The following is a 20116-nucleotide window of genomic DNA, read 5'->3' as shown; positions in this document are numbered from 1 at the left end:
TAATACGGGTTATACATGGTTGAGCTAGATTAAGAACCTAGGTCTCTATATTGTGATGAGATCTTTGCTGGTACACTCATCTCTTGGCCTCAAGAAGCCAATGTTGGGGGCACCTGGGTGGCTCAGTGGGTTAAAGCCTCTGCCTTTGGTTTGGGTCATGATCCCAGGGTCCTGGGATCAAGTCCCACTTCGGGCTCTCTGCTTAGCAGGGAGCCTGCTCCCTCCTCTCTCTCTCTCTGTCTACTTGTGATCTCTGTCTGTCAAATAAATAAGTAAAATCTTAAAAAAGAAGAAGAAGAAGAAGCCAGTGTTGATCTCCTATTCCAAATCTTGGAATTTAATATCCACACTTACTTCCTCCAATTGCCCTTGACAGGAGTTTCTCTCAGCTATCTCCCTGTAGAACCTAAATCCCATTCCAACCCAACCCAGCTCTTGTCCTCATAGTGGTTGGTTATGGTGTCTCAGGGGAAGGGATGTTTATACAGACAGTACTCATGCCTATTTGTTGAATGCAATACATATTCAAGAGAAAAAATTCTTAATGTATCTGGGCAAGGCCAATGTTTTGCAATTTAATTTAAAAGTGAAAATGAATGTTCAGAGTAGGTTTTCCTTACCTTGCTTACATTATTTGCAACACAAAATTTGTGAAATCATTTGACTCTAAGTCAGAAAGACAACCTGACTTCCTGCACCTGCATAAAATCAAGAAACATAATATAAAAAAGTAAAATTGAATCTATTTCAGACTAAGGAAATCAAACATTATTTAATTTAAGTTTTAAAAGCATTATATATGCAAATCTCAACCCAATCTCAGAACTCATCAGTCAAAGCTTAAAACAAGTCGTATATTTATATATAAAATTGGGGATATAAATACATAGGCTATTCTGAGGCTAATTTAATTTCATTCATTAATTCATTCAGCAAGTTTTAATCAAATAATCTATTTTTAGCACTTGTTATCAAGATGAGTAAGGCATTTTCACTGCCCTCAAGTGAGAGATAGCTATTGCTATTGTGGGGGGGGGGGTCAAAGAAATTAGGGCAGAGCAAGATGATAAGAACAGTAATAGATACAGGCAAACCAAAGTGATTCATTTGTTCTAGAGATTTTGGTTGTGAACTGCCATAAGGCCAAGATTAGAGTCTGTTGTTTTTACAGATGTATCCCCAGCACATGACACAGTGTTCACCTACTGGGTTAAGATAAAATGACTTAGGTGATCAGTGAAATACTTGCACAACAAATGAGAGATATGTTTAATAAATAACAATCACTTATGGTTAGCCATAGTATCTGTCTCAGAACATTACCTTTACCCCGTGACTATTGAGAGATTTCTTGAAACCTTAGCAAAGTCAGCATTAAACTTCCAGTTTCCATGTTATGAATTTGGTAATTTCTTCTTTTAAGAATGAAAATTGAAAGTGTATCTGCTTGTTGAGCATGTACCGAGTGTTATGCCCAAGTTTTGTGTCCGAGAGACCACCAAGGAGCCAACTCCGATGCAGTCACACAAGGGTTTATTTGCAAGCTTAAGCTTGGGCCCAAGTATACCCGATACAGCAGAGTAGGGACTTGGACCCCAAAGTGACATGCTTAAGCTTGGGCCCAAGTATACCCAACACAGCGGAGTTGGGACTTGGACCCCGATCCAGATTACAGTCAGAGTTTTTAAAGGCAGAGTGGGAGTGGACTCAGAATTAGATAATTGGGCCACGACTGCTGGCTCAGCAGTAGGTGAGGACAAAGGGGATGTTCAGAAGGGCTATCAGGGTAAAAAAGACTATCAGGATATTGGAGGCCTGGTTATTATTAAATCAAGGCCGTTTCTCCTTCTGATGAGGCACTAACATGACGACAATTGGGAGTTTCCTGGTGGAATGTCACATTTCTCCTATCAAGTGTTCTTGTTAGTGAGATTTAGGTTTAACTTTGTTTCCATTTTCTTCTGCCCCAACCTCAGCCTCCTTCAGTTTTATGGAGGGGAGGGCAACGTTAGGGCTAGACTCGAGGTGGGTACAGCCTTGTTTTTCTTGGCCTCTACACCGAGGGATCAGAAAAGTAGCTTAGAGTGCTTCCAAACCTTCTCAAATAAAACTAACAGATTCATATTCTCAGCCTACTAATTTCATCCCAGTTCTTCTGACTTTCAAGAACCCCCTTGGCATTGACCCCATATCCAACCATGGTAATGATGGATGGTGGTAGGTGGTCACACCTACCAGGCAGTATGAAGGACACATGCAACCTATGAAGCAGAAACTATCATCTTTCCCATTTTACACACAGGAAACTGAGTATCAGAGGTGTTCAGATACTTGCTCCAAAGCTAGTGGATGGACTGGGATTCAGACGAAGCAATCTGATGTCAGAGATATAATGCTTCTCTCATTCTAGCGTAGATACTGACACACCCATGGCTGAATCTAAATTTTCTAGCCACTGACTCTTTCTGTTTGACCTGCTTGGGGCTTTTGTTTGTTTTCTTTCCTTTCATTTTGTTTTGTCTTATAATTTGCTTTAAAGTTATGAGCTTTCAAGTTCACTAGAATTTGACACCAATTCAACAGTTTTATGCCCAGTCACTTCAAGAATTTGTGTTATCTCTCTGACCTTTCTCTGAAATGCAATTGAATTTTTGGAGGCATTCCTATGCCTCATTTAATGAATTTTTTTTTACCATGTTCATCCAGTAAGGAATGGTAGGGCTGGTGAGGGAAGGAGTAAGAAGGAAAAGTAGCTGGCATTTGTGTAGTCATTGCATTGATTCCTTTGTATAAAATTATGTATTTAATCCTTATAACAACCTGAGGCAAGTTTCATTACCCCCACTTTACATGTGAGGATATTAGTCCTAAAGAGTTTAAATAACAAGTACAATGTCATAGAATTATTGAGATAAAAGAGAACAGATTCGCTAGAGGAGTCAAGGTGGCGGAGAAGTAGCAGGCTGAGACTACTTCAGGTAGCGGGAGATCAGCTAAATAGCTTATCTAAAGATTGCAAACACCTACAAATCCAACGGGAGATTGAAGAGAAGAAGAACAGCGATTCTAGAAACAGAAAATCAACCACTATCTGAAAGGTAGGACTGGCGGAGAAGTGAATCCAAAGCGACTGGAAGATAGACCGCGGGGGGAGGGACCGGCTCCCGGCGAGCGGCGGAGCAACTGAACACAAAATCAGGACTTTTAAAAGTCTGTTCCTCTGAGGGACATCACTCCAGAGGCTTAACTGGGGTGAAGCCCAGGCGGGGTCAGCGCGGCCTCAGGTCCCACAGGGTCACAGAGCTTACCGGTATTAGAACGGGGAAGCCGGCTACAGAGACAGAGCCGAGGAGTGACTCTCAGCTCAGGGTTACCTTGAACCGGTCCCAGGCTCGGTCAGCTCAGAGCGCGGCTGGAGGCCAGGGTGACGGGAGTCATTTGGCGCTGTTCTCTGAGGGCGCACTGAGGAGTGGGGCCCCGGGCTCTCGGCTCCTCCGGGCCGGAGACCGGGAGGCCGCCATCTTCATTCCCGTCTTCCAGAACTCTACGGAAAGTGCTCAGGGAACAAAAGCTCACGAAAGCAAACCCAGCAAACCCGAGCGGATTACTCAGCCCGGACCCCTGGGTAAGGGCAGTGCAACTCCGCCTGGGGCAAAGACGCTTGAGAATCACTACAACAGGCCCCTCCCCCAGAAGATCAATGAGAAACCCAGCCAGGACCAAGTTCACCTACCAAGGAGTGCAGTTTCAATACCAAGGAGAGCGGCGGAATTCCAGAGGAGAAGAAAGCAAAGCACGGAACTCATGGCTTTCTCCCCATGATTCTTTAGCCTTGCAGTTAATTTAATTTTTTTTTCTTTTTCAATTTTTTTTTCTCTTCTTCTGCTAAATTTTTTTAACATTTACCGTTTTCTTTTTTAACGTTTTTTTAAATAGTTTATCTAATATATATATATATATATATATATATATATATATATATATATATCCTTTTTATATTTTTTATCGGCTTTCTTTTTTTAATAGTTTCTTTTTTTTTTTTTCTTTCTGAACCCCTTTTTATCCCCTTTCTCCCCCCTCATGATTTGGGATCTCTTCTGATTTGGCTAAAGCATATTTTCCTGGGGTTGTTGCCACCCTTTTAGTATTTTACTTGCTCCTTCATATACTCTTATCTGGACAAATGACAAGGCAGAAAAATTGACAACAAAAAAAAAAGAACAAGAGGCAATACCAAAGGCTAGGGACCTAATCAATACAGACATTGGTAATATGTCAGATATAGAGTTCAGAATGATGATTCTCAAGGTTCTAGCCGGGCTTGAAAAAGGCATGGAAGATATTAAAGCAACCCTCTCGGGAGATATAAAAGCCCTTTCTGGAGAAATAAAAGAACTAAAATCTAACCAAGTTGCAATCAAAAAAGCTATTAGTGAGGTGCAATCAAAAATGGAGGCTCTCACTGCTAGGATAAACGAGGCAGAAGAAAGAATTAGCGATATAGAAGACCAAATGACAGAGAATAAAGAAGCTGAGCAAAAGAGGGACAAACAGCTACTGGACCACGAGGGGAGAATTCGAGAGATAAGTGACACCATAAGACGAAACATCATTAGAATAATTGGGATTCCAGAAGAAGAGGAAACAGAGAGGGGAGCATAAGGTATGTTGGAGAGAATTATTGGAGAGAATTTCCCCAATATGGCAAAGGGAATAAGCATCAAAATTCAAGAGGTTCAGAGAACCCCCTCAAAATCAATAAGAATAGGTCCACACCCCGTCACCTAATAGTAAAATTGACAAGTCTTAGTGACAAAGAAAAGATCCTGAAAGCAGCCCTGGAAAAGAAGTCTGTAACGTACAATGGTAAAAATATTAGATTGGCAGCAGACTTATCCACAGAGACCTGGCAGGCCAGAAAGAGCTGGCATGATATATTCAGAGTACTAAATGAGAAAAACATGCAGCCAAGAATACTATATCCAGCTAGGCTATCATTGAAAATAGAAGGAGAGATTAAAAGCTTCCAGGACAAACAAAAACTGAAAGAATTTGCAAATACCAAACCAGCTCTACAGGAAATATTGAAAGGGGTCCTCTAAGCAATGAGAGACCCTCAAAGTAGTAGATCAGAAAGAAACAGAGACAATATACAATAACAGTCACCTTACAGGCAATACAATGGCACTAAATTCATATCTCTCAATACTTACCCTGAATGTTAATGGGCTAAATGCCCCAATCAAAAGACACAGGGTATCAGAATGGATAAAAACAAAACCCATCTATATGTTGCCTACAAGAAACTCATCTTACACCCGAAGACACCTCCAGGTTTAAAGTGAGGGGGTGGAAAAGAATTTACCATGCTAATGGACATCAGAAGAAAGCAGGAGTGGCAATCCTTATATCAGATCAATTAGATTTTAAGCCAAAGACTATAATAAGAGATGAGGAAGGACACTATATCATACTCAAAGGAACTGTCCAACAAGAAGATCTAACAATTTTAAATATCTATGCCCCTAACGTGGGAGCAGCCAACTATATAAACCAATTAATAACAAAATCAAAGAAACACATCGACAAGAATACAATAATAGTAGGGGATTTTAACACTCCCCTCACTGAAATGGACAGATCATCCAAGCAAAAGATCAACAAGGAAATCAAGGCCTTAAATGACACACTGGACCAGATAGACATCACAGATATATTCAGAACATTTCATCCCAAAGCAACAGAATACACATTCCTCTCTAGTTCACATGGAACATTCTCCAGAATAGATCACATTCTTGGTCCTAAATCAAGTCTCAACCGGTATCAAAAGATAGGGATCATTCCCTGCATATTTTCAGACCACAATGCTCTAAAGCTAGAACTCAATCACAAGAGGAAATTTGGAAAGAACCCAAATACATGGAGACTAAACAGCATCCTTCTAAAGAATGAATGGGTCAACCAGGAAATTAAAGAAGAATTGAAAAAATTTATGGAAACAAATGATAATGAAAACACAACGGTTCAGAATCTGTGGGACACAACAAAGGCAGTCCTGAGAGGAAAATATATAGCGGTACAAGCCTTTCTCAAGTAACAAGAAAGGTCTCAGGTACACAACCTAACCCGACACCTAAAGGAGCTGGAGAAAGAACAAGAAAGAAACCCTAAACCCAGCAGGAGAAGAGAAATAAAGATCAGAGCAGAAATCAATGACATAGAAACCAAAAAAACAATAGAACAAATCAACGAAACTAGGAGCTGGTTCTTTGAAAGAATTAATAAGATTGATAAGCCCCTGGCCAGACTTATCAAAAAGAAAAGAGAAAGGACCCAAATAAATAAAATCATGAATGAAAGAGGAGAGATCACAACGAACACCAAAGAAATACAGACAATTATAAGAACATACTATAAGCAACTCTACGCCAACAAATTTGACAATCTGGAAGAAACGGATGCATTCCTAGAGACATATAAACTACCACAACTGAACCAGGAAGAAATGGAAAGCCTGAACAGACCCATAAGCAGTAAGGAGATTGAAACAGTCATCAAAAATCTCCAAACAAACAAAAGCCCAGGGCCATATGGCTTCCCGGGGGAATTCTACCAAATACTTAAAGAAGAACTAATTCCTATTCTCCTGAAACTGTTCCAAAAAATAGAAATAGAAGGAAAACTTCCAAACTCATTTTATGAGGCCAGCATCACCTTGATCCCAAAACCAGACAAGGATCCCATCAAAAAAGAGAACTACAGACCAATATCCTTGATGAACACAGATGCAAAAATTCTCACCAAAATACTAGCCAATAGGATTCAACAGTACATTAAAAGGATTATTCACCACGACCAAGTGGGATTTATTCCAGGGCTGCAAGGCTGGTTCAACATCCGCAAATCAATCAATGTGATAGAACACATTAATAAAAGAAAGAACAAGAACCATATGATACTCTCCATAGATGCTGAAAAAGCATTTGACAAAGTACAGCATCCCTTCCTGATCAAAACTCTTCAAAGTGTAGGGATAGACGGCACATACCTCAATATTATCAAAGCCATCTATGAAAAACCCGCCGCAAATATCATTCTCAATGGAGAAAAACTGAAAGCTTTTCCGCTAAGGTCAGGAACACGGCAGGGATGTCCGTTATCACCACTGCTATTCAACATATTACTAGAAGTCCTAGCCTCAGCAATCAGACAACAAAAGGAAATTAAAGGCATCCAAATCAGCAAAGAAGAAGTCAAACTATCACTCTTCGCAGATCATATGATACTCTATGTGGAAAACCCAAAAGACTCCACTCCAAAACTGCTAGAACTTGTACAGGAATTCAGTAAAGTGTCAGGATATAAAATCAATGCACAGAAATCAGTTGCATTTCTCTACACCAACAACAAGACAGAAGAAAGAGAAATTAAGGAGTCCATCCCATTTACAATTGCACCCAAAACTATAAGATACCTGGGAATAAACCTAACCAAAGAGACTAAGAATCTATACTCAGAAAACTATAAAGTACTCATGAAAGAAATTGAGGAAGACACAAAAAATGGAAAAATGTTCCATGCTCCTGGATTGGAAGAATAAATATTGTGAAAATGTCTATGCTACCTAAAGCAATCTACACATTTAATGCAATTCCTATCAAAGTACCATCCATTTTTTTCAAAGAAATGGAACAAATAATCCTAAAATTTATATGGAACCAGAAAAGACCTCGAATAGCCAAAGGAATATTGAAAAAGAAAGCCAAAGTTGGTGGCATCACAATTCCGGACTTCAAGCTCTATTACAAAGCTGTCATCATCAAGACAGCATGGTACTGGCACAAAAACAGACACACAGATCAATGGAACAGAATAGAGAGCCCAGAAATAGACCCTCAACTCTATGGTCAACTCGTCTTCGACAAAGCAGGAAAGAATGTCCAATGGAAAAAAGACAGCCTCTTCAATAAATTGTGTTGGGAAAGTTGGACAGCCACATGCAGAAAAATGAAATTGGATCATTTCCTTACACCACACACGAAAATAGACTCAAAATGGATGAAGGATCTCAATGTGAGAAAGGAATCCATCAAAATCCTCGAGGAGAACACAGGCAGGCAACCTCTTCGACCTCAGCCGCAGCAACATCTTCCTAGGAACATCACCAAAGGCAAGGGAAGCAAGGGCAAAAATGAACTTTTGGGATTTTATCAAGATCAAAAGCTTTTGCACAGCAAAGGAAACAGTTAACAAAACCAAAAGACAACTGACAGAATGGGAGAAGATATTTGCAAATGACATATCAGATAAAGGGCTAGTGTCCAAAATCTATGAAGAACTTAGCAAACTCAACACCCAAAGAACAAATAATCCAATCACGAAATGGGCAGAGGACATGAACAGATATTTCTGCAAAGAAGACATCCAGATGGCCAACAGACACATGAAAAAGTGCTCCATATCACTCGGCATCAGGGAAATACAAATCAAAACCACAATGAGATATCACCTCACACCAGTCAGAATGGCTAAAATTAGCAAGTCAGGAAATGACAGATGCTGGCAAGGAGGCGGAGAGAGGGGAACCCTCCTACACTTTTGGTTGGAATGCAAGCTGGTGCAACCACTCTGGAAAACAGCATGGAGGTTCCTCAAAATGTTGAAAATAGAACTACCCTATGACCCTGCAATTGCACTGCTGGGTATTTACCCTAAAGATACAAACGTAGTGATCCGAAGGGGCACGTGCACCCGAATGTTTATAGCAGCAATGTCTACAATAGCCAAACTATGGAAAGAACCTAGATGTCCATCAACAGACGAATGGATAAAGAAGATGTGGTATATATACACAATGGAATACTATGCAGCCATCAAAAGAAATGAAATCTTGCCATTTGCGACGACATGGATGGAACTAGAGGGTATCATGCTTAGCGAAATAAGTCAATCGGAGAAAGACAACTATCATATGATCTCCCTGATATGAGGGAGAGGAGATGCAACATGGTGGGTTAAGGGGGTAGGGGAAGAATAAATGAAACAAGATGGGATTGGGAGGGAGACAAACCATAAGTGACACTTAATCTCACAAAACAAACTGAGGGTTGATGGGGGGAGGGGGGTTGGGAGAGGGGGGGTGGGGTTAAGGATATTGGGGAGGGTATGTGCTATGGTGAGTGCTGTGAAGTATGTAAACCTGGCGATTCGCAGACCTGTACCCCTGGGGATAAAAATATATGTTTATAAAAAATAAAATTTAAGAAAAAAAAATTAAATTAAAAATTAAAAAAAAAAGAAATATTTTCTAATTTTTCCTAGATATGCGGGATTGTAATAATAAAGCCAGGGTGGTACTCTGTTTTTTAAGCATTCCTGTACTTAAATCAGAATTTATATTTAAAGATTAATGTACTTAGGGATCTAAAGAGATAAAATATCTGTAGCGGAATTTCTACTATTTAGATGGAGAGCAGAATCTGTATTTTACATGCTTATTTTATTATGATTACTTGTCAACATTGAAAAAATTATTTTTGTATTTAAAAAATGAAAACCAAATTAAATATCTCAGGTTTTAGAGGCTGTCTAAATATGCCTTAAAATCAAATTATTTTTCTTAGTTATTTCTATTTACTTAAATACTTAAGTAAAATACTGAAGTATTATCTTTTTAATCTCAAATTATAAATATAGAAACTCATAACAATTTTTCTTAAATCTGAGGCTTTTAGAGAATCTAAAAAATACACACTTCTATGAAGAATTAATATTATTTTATATTCCATTTCTAATTCAATCAATGATTACATGCTTATGATGAGGGCTCCCAAAGGTTTCTTGCTTGGAGGTGTGTAGGCAGTGAATTGTGTAACTAGGATTGATTTCCTGTATGATGCCATGTCTTTCAATTTCCCTGTAGGGAACCTTGTGTGTATATATATAACAAGAGCAAATTCTTGGAAGTTTTGTCTTTTTCAGTGATCACTTTTGATTTTTTTGATCTGAACCAAGAGCTCTATACAGACTAAAACAGATAAGTCCATGATAAATTTGCTTGCTTTGGTGCCTACAGTAAACTGGTGTTTGCTTTTATTAAATCAAAAAAAAAAAAAAAAAAAGAGAGAACAGATTCAAATCGGGTCTGCTGGATTCCACATTTGAGGCCCGTTCCCTCATCCTTTTCACTAGTGATGAACTCACTCTACTATTGAAACTCCCTGGTTTCATTTTCACTCTTTTCTGTTCATTAGAAATTATATTCCACATATCTTGTTGTATTAGTCAGGTTAAGTTAGATTATGTGGTGGTAATAAATTAACCCCCAAATCTCGGTTTAACTCCATGAATCTTTCCCATATTACTTAGGCAAAGCAGTTATATGGGTGTAGAGGTAGAGAACTCCTTCACGTGCTCCCTCAGGGATACTAGCTGATGGAAATTTCCACCACTGGATATGCCATTGGTCACTACAGCAGAGGAAGAGTACTGGAAACTCTTAAGTTTGGTATTATAGTCTTTAATATATAATTAGTCATATGACAGCTTATTTTTCAGGTAGCCAAAAATCTCTCTACTTTCTTGTTCCCACACCTAGAACATGCTTCTCTCCTCCCAATATAAAGAACCCAAACGTCAGGGTTTCTAGCAATGCATAATAGCCTTGGCATCAAATTGAGTGGTCATTCTTCATCGTCTAGGTTCCTGTTAGTTACATAGACAGGAAATCCACAGCCCTCCAGCACACATCTGATACAAGGTGCCAGAAAACCACAGTGAGGGATTAAAATTGGAGTCATGCAATGCAGCACTCAGGTCTGTGCTGCAACACCGCTGGGCCAATGTTGTCAAGAACAGCACCCCCAAGGATGGGGAGGAATTTTCAATTTGGCTCTGATTGTGCTTTCTGGTTGGAGTACTCCGATTCATTGTTTTCTGTGATCCCTGTGCACCGGTCTGGGAGGTTCTCTGTGGTCCCTTATCCTCTGTACCACATACAAAAATGACTGTTGAGGTACTGCAGCCCTTATCCATTAGAAGGTTGTGGCCCCAGATGTGCTAGCCCAAGCCTGTCACTCAGAGATATAGTAGACTTCATATTTGTTTGTTTCCTGTCATTTCCAGGTACAAGGAATACCGCCGTCCCCATTACATACAGGCCTTTTTAGAAACTTGGTCCTCACATTTGTTACATTTCTTTATCTTCTTGACACCAAAACTTCTGTCTCCTGACAGTTAAAAGTGGGTTTGCCTGAAATAGTAGGTAGAAGGGACTTGCTTAATAGGAGCTTTGCCCTGAAATAATTAATCAATTGATAAGCTTTTCTGAATATCATATCCTTAATCTGGTATTTCTCCTGTGGTACATTAATCCATTGAAGGATTTTGACAGCTGTTTTGAAGGTCATGGCCTTCAACTAATCTTTCCTAAAGGTTGGAATTGTCATTCAAATTTGTCTTTCTCAATATTGGCAGGTCATGCATTTCTGGAATTTTTCTATTTGCTTCTATTTCTCTTTGCAACCAGCCAGCTCTTTTGTGGGTTTCTCTCTTTCTTTCTGTAATCCCAAGGCAAATGCAGAAAATAACCACAAATACACACTACAATCATTTTGTTTTCCCCACCATTCCCCCAGAGCTATAGTTCATCCGTTGTACCATCTCCCTTGGAAGTTACCGCAGAGCACAGTTTTATCAAATGTCTGGCCATTGCAGAGCAAGGATGGCTATTAACTCCAGCCCGTTTGCTTAGTGGCCTTGCCCCCTTATCATTTTTAGTTTTTCAGGGACCACATCCCACCACGGGTACTGATTTTATCATTAATTAGGACAGGCTAGATATACTGCATTACAAATTAACCTCTAAGCGCCAGGGCCTTTGCACAAGTGCTTGCTGCCTTTCCACACTGCATAGCCAACACAGTTAGGCAGGGGCGTGCTCTATGTGGTCTCTCAGGAATCCAAATGGAGTGAAGTCTGTAATCCAACCTGTCACTGCTACGGGGGAAGAGAGAAGCCTGGAGAATTCACATGGCTCTTCCGTGCCTTAGCCTGGAAGTAATACACAGGTTACGTATGGATCTGCTTCACGGCACAAGTGCTGGAAATCTGAGAACACCTGAAACATTTGCCGAGCATTCCTGTTTCTGTCACGTGTGCCTTCTAAAAATCTAGCATCGGGTCTATGACTTGAAGTCCTAACTTCAGTATTATTTCAGTGTCCCCCGAGGAAAACAATATCCATAAAGACTCTCCCTGCCCCCTCCCCCGCCCACCCCGTTCCCTCCCTGCAAATAGAACATCTTCTCCAGCAACCTGAAAGTTTGCTTTAAATTCTGTATGGGAATGGGGTTGACTCTGCTCGCAGTGAAACATGCCTCAGTAAAAATGAATGGTTTTGCCTCCACTGTAACTGTAGTGTAGGTCCATTTGACTAAAACTTGCGTACATCCTAAGACATTTTGAAGAATTTCTTCCTTTTAAAGCTGCTGTATTTACTGACATTTCTACCCCCTGGGAATCTGGTTCTCTTGTTTATTAGAACTGCTAAAATGAAAGTTTGCCACCTGATTAATTTTAATAGTTTAGCCAGAAACCTGTGGATAATGTATATTGGCTGCCAAGCTTGAGATAAATTCTGTTGGCTCTGTTGCAAAGATTTTGGCAGAAATAAAGTCTGCCCTTTGCAAGAAAGACGCACAGAGGAGCTGGAGGGATGGAATTTCAAAAGTAGGTATGAAGCAAAAGACTCTTTTGTCTTTCTTTGTGACTTCCCACTGCTACCAGGATCTGTAAACCCATTCAGCAATTCCTTTTTAGACCTCGTATGTTTTATTTTAGCATTATAGTTAAGGAAGAGATGTAAGCCTTTTGTGTATGGCTGGACCCAATTCAAAGCAGAAAGACTTCAGAGGTGGCTTGGTAAAGCCAGCTCTAGGTTGTTGTGATTTTTAAAGAGATTTGGACAACTCAACAGCATCTTAAGGCACCAGGAGTTTACAATGGGAGATTTGTATTGGAAGAAATCACACTGTTGTGTGATTTATTCACCTCTTAGTTTTGTTTTTTTGTTTTGTTTTGTTTTTATTTTTGTTTTCCAATGCTGGTTCTTCCTCAAGACCTGCTACATAATTTGCAGGACTCAGTGCAAAATAACAAGGCTGATCCCCTTATTCAAAAATCAAGGGAAAAATGTCATTAGAAATATTAAAATATAAAGTTTTTCCTCCCCTTTGTGCCCCCCCCCTTTATTTGCTATTCAATTCTAAATAAAGGAAAGTTACAATTTTAAATGATCAGCATGGATCTTTCCATCTTTGTATCATGAAATACCACTTCTAAATGCAAATATCAGAGCATTTAACTTGTATGCAGAATCACTGAAATTATACAATTCTGATTTGTGGCTTATCCCCAGAGACTGCCTGGAACTGGCAGAAATGAAAATTACAAGCCAGACTCAGGAAGGCTGTCATGAGGGACAGGGGATGCTTTCAGGCATGGAGCAATCCAAGGAAGCACCCCTTAGGCGTGAGGATATTTGTAGGGTGAGCCAGGATCTCTCAGGCACCCAGGCTCTGCCGGATGATATAGGTCATGTGCACACTTGCTTTGCCTAACAGCAGCTTGAACCACTTACCATGCATTGGCCAGGAAAGCATCTTGAGAAGTTGAGCAAGATCTCTCCCCTCCCACAGGCCCATCTTCTCAGTCCCATGTATGGGCAACCGCCAAGGGTGTTGTAACCTGCATATCTGGATGCCCTTGGCACCTGGACTGGGGACAGGTAAGAAGCTCTCCACTTACTCACCACTGAGCTCTCAGGGCATGGGCAGTAACTACTAAGCCCCACCCTTACCCTAGAAGCCATGGAATATCTGTGCCTAGCTCCCATCTATGCCAGGACCAGAATGTAGCAAGGACACCAGCATGAGGAAGGAGAGGCTAGGCAAGGGAGAGGACAAAGGTAAGGGGAGCTGAGAATTTGTCCTGAAGAGGCATTTAGAGCCAGGACCATGTGAGCTAAGAGGGCCAAGCTTAAGTTCCATTACTTTATTGGGCTCTGTTTGTTGACGCAAATTCAAAGGTAAAATTATTAAGAATTTCAAGACAGCAACAACAGAACACTAAACTCTAAGCATAGGTCCTTCTGAAGCCAGGCTCTGTGCAACTGCAGTAGGCCCCCACAGAGCCAACCCTGTCCTTTTTTAGGAAGTGGTCTACCTGCTATCATTCAACAGGTGTGAGAGTGGTGACCAGTAACTGAAGTTGTGATATGGTGTATGTCAGAATTTGAAGATGAAGGGATGTCATTAAACAGTTTTTAAGAAAATCTATGTATATATATATATATTAAATATTTTATATCTATAATGGAATATTACTATGGCATCAAAAAGAATGAAATCTTGCCATTTGCAACGATGTGGCTAGCATCAGAGGTTATTATGCTAAGTGAGGTAAGTCAGTCAGAGAAAGACAAATATATGATTTCATATGTGGAATTTAAGAAAGAAAACAGATGACCATAATAAGATAAAATTAGAGAGGGAGACAAACTCTAAGAGATTCTGAACTTCAGGAAACAAACTGAGGGTTGCTGGAGCAGAGAGGAGTGGGGGGATGGGGTAACTGGATGATGGGCATTAAGGAAGACACGTGATGTGTTGATCACTGGGTGTTATACACAACTGATGAATCACCAAACTCTACCTCTGAAACTAATAAAACACTATATGTTGCTTGACTTGAAAGAAAAGGGAATAAAGGAAGGAAGGAAGGGAGGGGCAGGCAGGCAAGCAGGCAGGCAGGAAGAAGGGAGGAAATCTACTTTAGGAGAGTAACACACACTATATCTCTTCAGGTAAAGGAGAGAATACAACTTTTCCTGCTCATTTGGAATTATCTTTGTTCAGTTCTGTGCTGTATTTAGGATAAGTAAGTTTATTCAGCAATACAATTGAGCTCTAAAATTTCAGTGGTGTAACATCAAAAGGTTGATCTCTTACTCGTGGTGTATACATATCAGGAGTGAGCAGGGAGTTTTGACTCACACTGTATTCAGGGATTCAGGCTGGCAGAAGCCCTACCATTCCATGTCTGTGCCCTCTGGAAGCAGGGCCTCTGAAGTCAGAGTTGCCGGAGAAGAGAGCAGTGAAGGTTTGGGCACCAGGATTAGGATGATTCAGCCCAGAGGTGGGAAGGCCACTTCCGTTTACAGGGAATTAGCTAGAATTCGTATCAATACAGTACCTCTGTATGACTAAAGGAGGCCTGAGCAATGTGGAGAGCCCTGTATTTGGTGAACAAAAGTTGCCTCTGCCATGATTTTCATAGCATTAAACGTTACGTCATTTCAGGGGTGATGCCCTCTTGTGTTCATGGCTGGGAGTTAGACCCAGCTCTCTCTTGATCAATCTCTTTTCCCTGACAGTTGTGATTATTAGATCTTCTGACTATACTGAGCCAAAGTTTCTTCAGTGTAACATAGAGATAATAAAGGCCAGGTCATAATATTATCATAGATGTCTGTGGAAGCCCTAAAATCATCACAAGCTATTCAAATAATGAAATGCTATTGTAAATCAGACTGAAAGAAAACCAAAGAGATACATTTATCTTGTCCTAAGCATCAAAATTCTCAAAAAGATATTTAATGCATTATTTCTTGGACGCACTGAGGGGGAAGTAAATTAGACACTATTATTAGTCATCAATTATTACATACCAAATTACTCCAGAAGTTAGTAGCTTAAACCAACAAAATTTATCATCCCACAGTTTCTGTGGGTCAGGAATCCAGTCCTAGCTTAGTTGTGCCTTCCGGTTCAGCGACTCTCACGAAGCTAAAACAAGGATGTCAGCTAGCACTATAGTCATCTCAAGGCTCAACGAGGGAAAAATTGGTTTCCAAGCTCACTCATGTGGTCCTTGGCAGAATTCACCTCTTCTTTGGCAACCAAACTGAGGGTCTCAGTTCTTAGAGCAATTTATATCATGGCATCTTGCTCCACCAGAATTGGTGAAGGAGAAGTTCCAGATGGACAGATAAATGGACAGATAGATAGACAGACAGATACAATAAGAAAAGAGAAGGATCGGGGCACCTGGGTGGCTCAGTGGGTTAAAGCCTCTGCCTTCAGCTCAGGTCGTGATCCCAGGGTCCTGGGATCAAGCCCCGCATCGGGCTCTCTGTTCAGCAGGGAGCCTACTTCCTCCTCTCTCTGCCTGCCTCTCTGCCTGTCAAATAAATAAATAAATAAAATCTTAAAAAAAAAAAAAAAGATCAAGAATGAAGTTAGTCTTTTATAACAGTCTGTGTGACACCCCATCACTGTTGCCATTCTTTAGAGCAAGTCTATTCTATTCCATTCTTTAGAAGCAAGTCACTAGTCCAACCCCTAATCAAAGAGAGGGGATTGCCCAAGAACTTAAATGCTAAGAGACTGGGATCATTGGGAGACATTTTAGAAACTACTTATCACAGAGACTTTAGTCTACCTTTTCCTTCTTTATAAGAAAGAAAAGAAGTTGTAAACATCCCCATCCCCATCTGTCACTGCCTTTGTGCAGTTCTGACCCCCTCAAGCTCAGCTATTACAACCGTCTCTTAACTGATGTGTGTGGTTCCTTTGCACCTTGTCCTATCACCTTCCCATATTTACCATGATCAGAAGGAGCCTTCCAGAAGCACTGATTATTATTTTATTTTTATTTTATTCTACTCAAAATTATAATATGTAAAGAAATAGTCTATGTATTGCAAAGAGGTTCCTACATACTAGAGACTTTTCTACCTTCATTTTCTTTTTTTTTTTTTTTTTAAGATTTTATTTACTTATTTGACAGAGAGAAATCACAAGTAAGCAGAGAGGCAGGCAGAGAGAGAGAGGAGGAAGCAGGCTCCCTGCTGAGCAGAAAGCCCGATGTGGGGCTCGAACCCAGGACCTGGGATCATGACCTGAGCCAAAGGCGGCGGCTTAACCCACTGAGCCACCCAGGCGCCCCTCTACCTTCATTTTCTTAGCAATTATCATTTCTTCTTTGTTAATGATTAATATAGATAGGATTTGTTTTGTCCTTGAAGTATATTTGATTTTTTAAATTTTAATTCAAGTATATTTAACATTAGATGCTACATTCATTTCAGGTGCAAAATATAGTGATTCAGCAATTCCATCTATTACTCAGGGCTCTTAATAAGCATATTCTTAATCCCATTCACCTGTTTTGCCAGTCTCCCCACCCACCCCTCCTATGGTAACCATCAGTTTGTTCTCTATAGGTAAGAGGCGTTTTTTGGGTGTCTCTTTTTTTCCCCTTTGTTCAGTTGCTTTATTTCTTAAATTCCACATATGAGCAAAATCATGGTATTTGTCTTTCTCTGTCTTATTTTGCTTAGCATTATACTCTCTAGATATACCCATATTGTTGCAAATGGCAAGATTCCATGCCTTTTTATGGTTGGATAATATTCCACATTTTCTTTTTCCGTTTATCTATGGATGAACACTTAATGTTGCTTCGAAATCTTGGCTATTGTATATCATGCTGCAAGAAACATAGAGGTACATGTATCCCTTTAATTAGTGTTTTTGCATTCTTTGGGTAAATGCACAGAAGTTGGATTACTGGATTGTAGGGTAGATTTATTTTTAATTTTTTGTGGAACTTCCATACTGTCTTCTACAGTGACTGTACCAGTTTCCATTCCCACCAACAGTGCAGGAGGGTTTCTATGTCTCCATATCCTCACCATCACTTGTTTCTTGTGGTTTTGATTCTAGCCATTCTGACAGGTGTGAAGTGATACCTCATTGTGGTATTGATTTGCATTTCTCTGATGATGAGTGTCATTGAGTATCTTTTCATGTGTCTGTTGGCCATCTGGATGTCTTCTTTGGAGAAATGTGGGTTCATGTCTTCTGCCCACTTATAATCAGATTATTTTTGGAAGACATTAAGTTTCATGGGTTCTTTATATATTTTGGATACTACCCCTCTATTGGATATGTCAGTGGTTGTCTTTTAGTTTTGTTGGTTGTCTCCCTCACACTGTGAAGAAGCTTTTTATTTTGATGTAGTCCCAAGAGTTTATTTTTGCTTTTGTATCCCTTGCCTCAGGAGACATATCTAGAAAGATGTTATGGCTGATGTCAGAGAAATTACTGTCTATTCTTTCTTCTAGGATTTTTATGGCTTCAGATTTCACATTTAGATCCTTTATCCATTTTGAGTTTATTTTTGTGTCCAGTTTCATTCTTTTGCATGTAGCTGTCCAGTTTTCCCAATACCATTTGTTGAGGAGAGTTTTTCCCATTGTCTATTTTTTCTTGCTTCCTCAAGGATTAATTGACCATGTAATTGTGGTTTTATTTTGGGGCATTCTGTTCTTTTTCATTAATCTATGTGTCTATTTTTGTGCCAGTACCATGCTGTTTTTTTTTTTTTTTTTTAAGATTTTTTTAATTTATTTGACAGACAGAGATCACAAGCAGGCAGACAGGCAGGCAGAGAGAGAGGAGGAAGCAGGCTCCTTGCTGAGCAGAGAGCCCAATGCGGGGCTCAATCCCAGGACCCTGAGATCATGACCTGAGCCGAAGGCAGAGGCTTAACCCACTGAGCCATCCAGGCGCCACATACCATGCTGTTTTGATTACTTACTTGAAGTCTGGAATTGTGATACCTTCAATTTCTTCTTTTTCAAGATTTCTTTGGCTATTTGGGGTCTTTTGTGGTTACATACAAATTTTAGGATTATTTGTTCTAGTTCTGTGAAAAATGCTATTGACATTTTTTATAGGGATTGTATTAAATCTGCAGTTTTCTTTGGGTAGTATAGACATTTTAATAATATTTGTTCTTTGATTCTATGAGCATCTAGTGTCTGCATTTGTTTGTGTTGTCTTCAGTTTCTTTCATCATCTTTTATAGTTTGCAGAGTAGAGGTCTTTCACCTCTTTGGTTAAATTGAAGGTATTTTATTATTTTTGGTGCAATTGTAAATGGGATTGTTTTCTTAATTTCTCTTTCTGTGGTTTCATTAGTAGTATATAGAAATTCAATGGATTTCTCTACATTGATTTTGTATCCTATGACTTTACTGAATTCTTTATTAGTTCTATGAGTTTCCTGGTAGTTTTTAGACTTTCTACATACAGCATCATGTCATCTGCAAATAGTAAAAGTTTTACCTCCTCCTTATCAATTTGGATGCCTTTTATTCCTTTTTCTTGTGTGATCACTGTGGCTAGGACTTCCAGTACTATGCTGAATAAAAGTGTAAGAATGGGCATCATTGTCTTGTGCTTGACCTTAAGGGAAAAGCTCTCAGTTTTTCACCATTGAGTATGATGTTGGCTGTGGGTTTTTCATACATGGTCTTTACTATGTTGAAGTATGTTTTCTCTAAACCTACTTTCTTGGAGGTTTTTATCATGAGTGGGTGTTGTATTTTGTCAAATGCTTTTTCTGTGTCTAATGAAAAATTTTTTTTATCCTTTCACTTATTGATGTTATATCACATTGATTTGCAAATATTGAACCACACTTGCATCATAGGGATAAATCCCCCTTGATCGTGAATGATTATTTTAATGTATTGTTGGGATTTTGTCTGTTATTATTTCATTGATACATATGTTCATTAGAGATACTGGCCTATAGTTCTGTCTTTTTTTGAGTGTATCTCTGGTTTTGGAATCAGGGTAATGTAGGCCTCATAGAATTAATTTGGAAGTTTTCCTTCCTCTTCTATTTTTGGGAAAAAGATTGAGAAGAATCTTTTCTGCTATCACCATAGGTGGTAGAGTTCACCACCTATGAAGTCGTCTGGTCCTGGACTTTTGTTTGTTGATAGTGTTTTGATTACTGATTCAGTTTCATTGCTGGTAGTCAGTCTATTCAACTTTTCTATTTCTTCCTGCTTCAATTTTTGTATCTTATATGTTGGAAGGGATATATCCATTTCTCCTAGGTTGTCCAATTTCTGGCATATAATTTTCCATAAATTCTTTGTATGTCTGTAGTGTCAGCTGTTATTTCTCCTCTTTCATTTCTGATTGTATTTGAGTTCTCTTTCTCTCTCTTTTTGAGTTTTTTGATGAGTCTTGCT

The 20116-nt window shown here is 39.5% G+C and overlaps 1 long non-coding RNA gene across 1 annotated transcript; it reads right to left on the bottom strand.

The window, feature by feature from the left end:
• Positions 1-620: 620 nt before the first annotated feature.
• Positions 621-15921, bottom strand: LOC125086946 (uncharacterized). Its single transcript, XR_007123316.1, has 3 exons — positions 15731-15921; positions 11160-11254; positions 621-698 (listed from the first exon to the last, which is right to left on the bottom strand). It is a non-coding gene; the product is annotated as an uncharacterized LOC125086946 (long non-coding RNA).
• Positions 15922-20116: the final 4195 nt, after the last annotated feature.

This window comes from Lutra lutra, chromosome 16 (genome assembly GCF_902655055.1).
Source record: "Lutra lutra chromosome 16, mLutLut1.2, whole genome shotgun sequence".
Classification (NCBI taxonomy): domain Eukaryota; kingdom Metazoa; phylum Chordata; class Mammalia; order Carnivora; family Mustelidae; genus Lutra; species Lutra lutra.
This window is presented reverse-complemented; position numbering and strand designations above follow the sequence as displayed.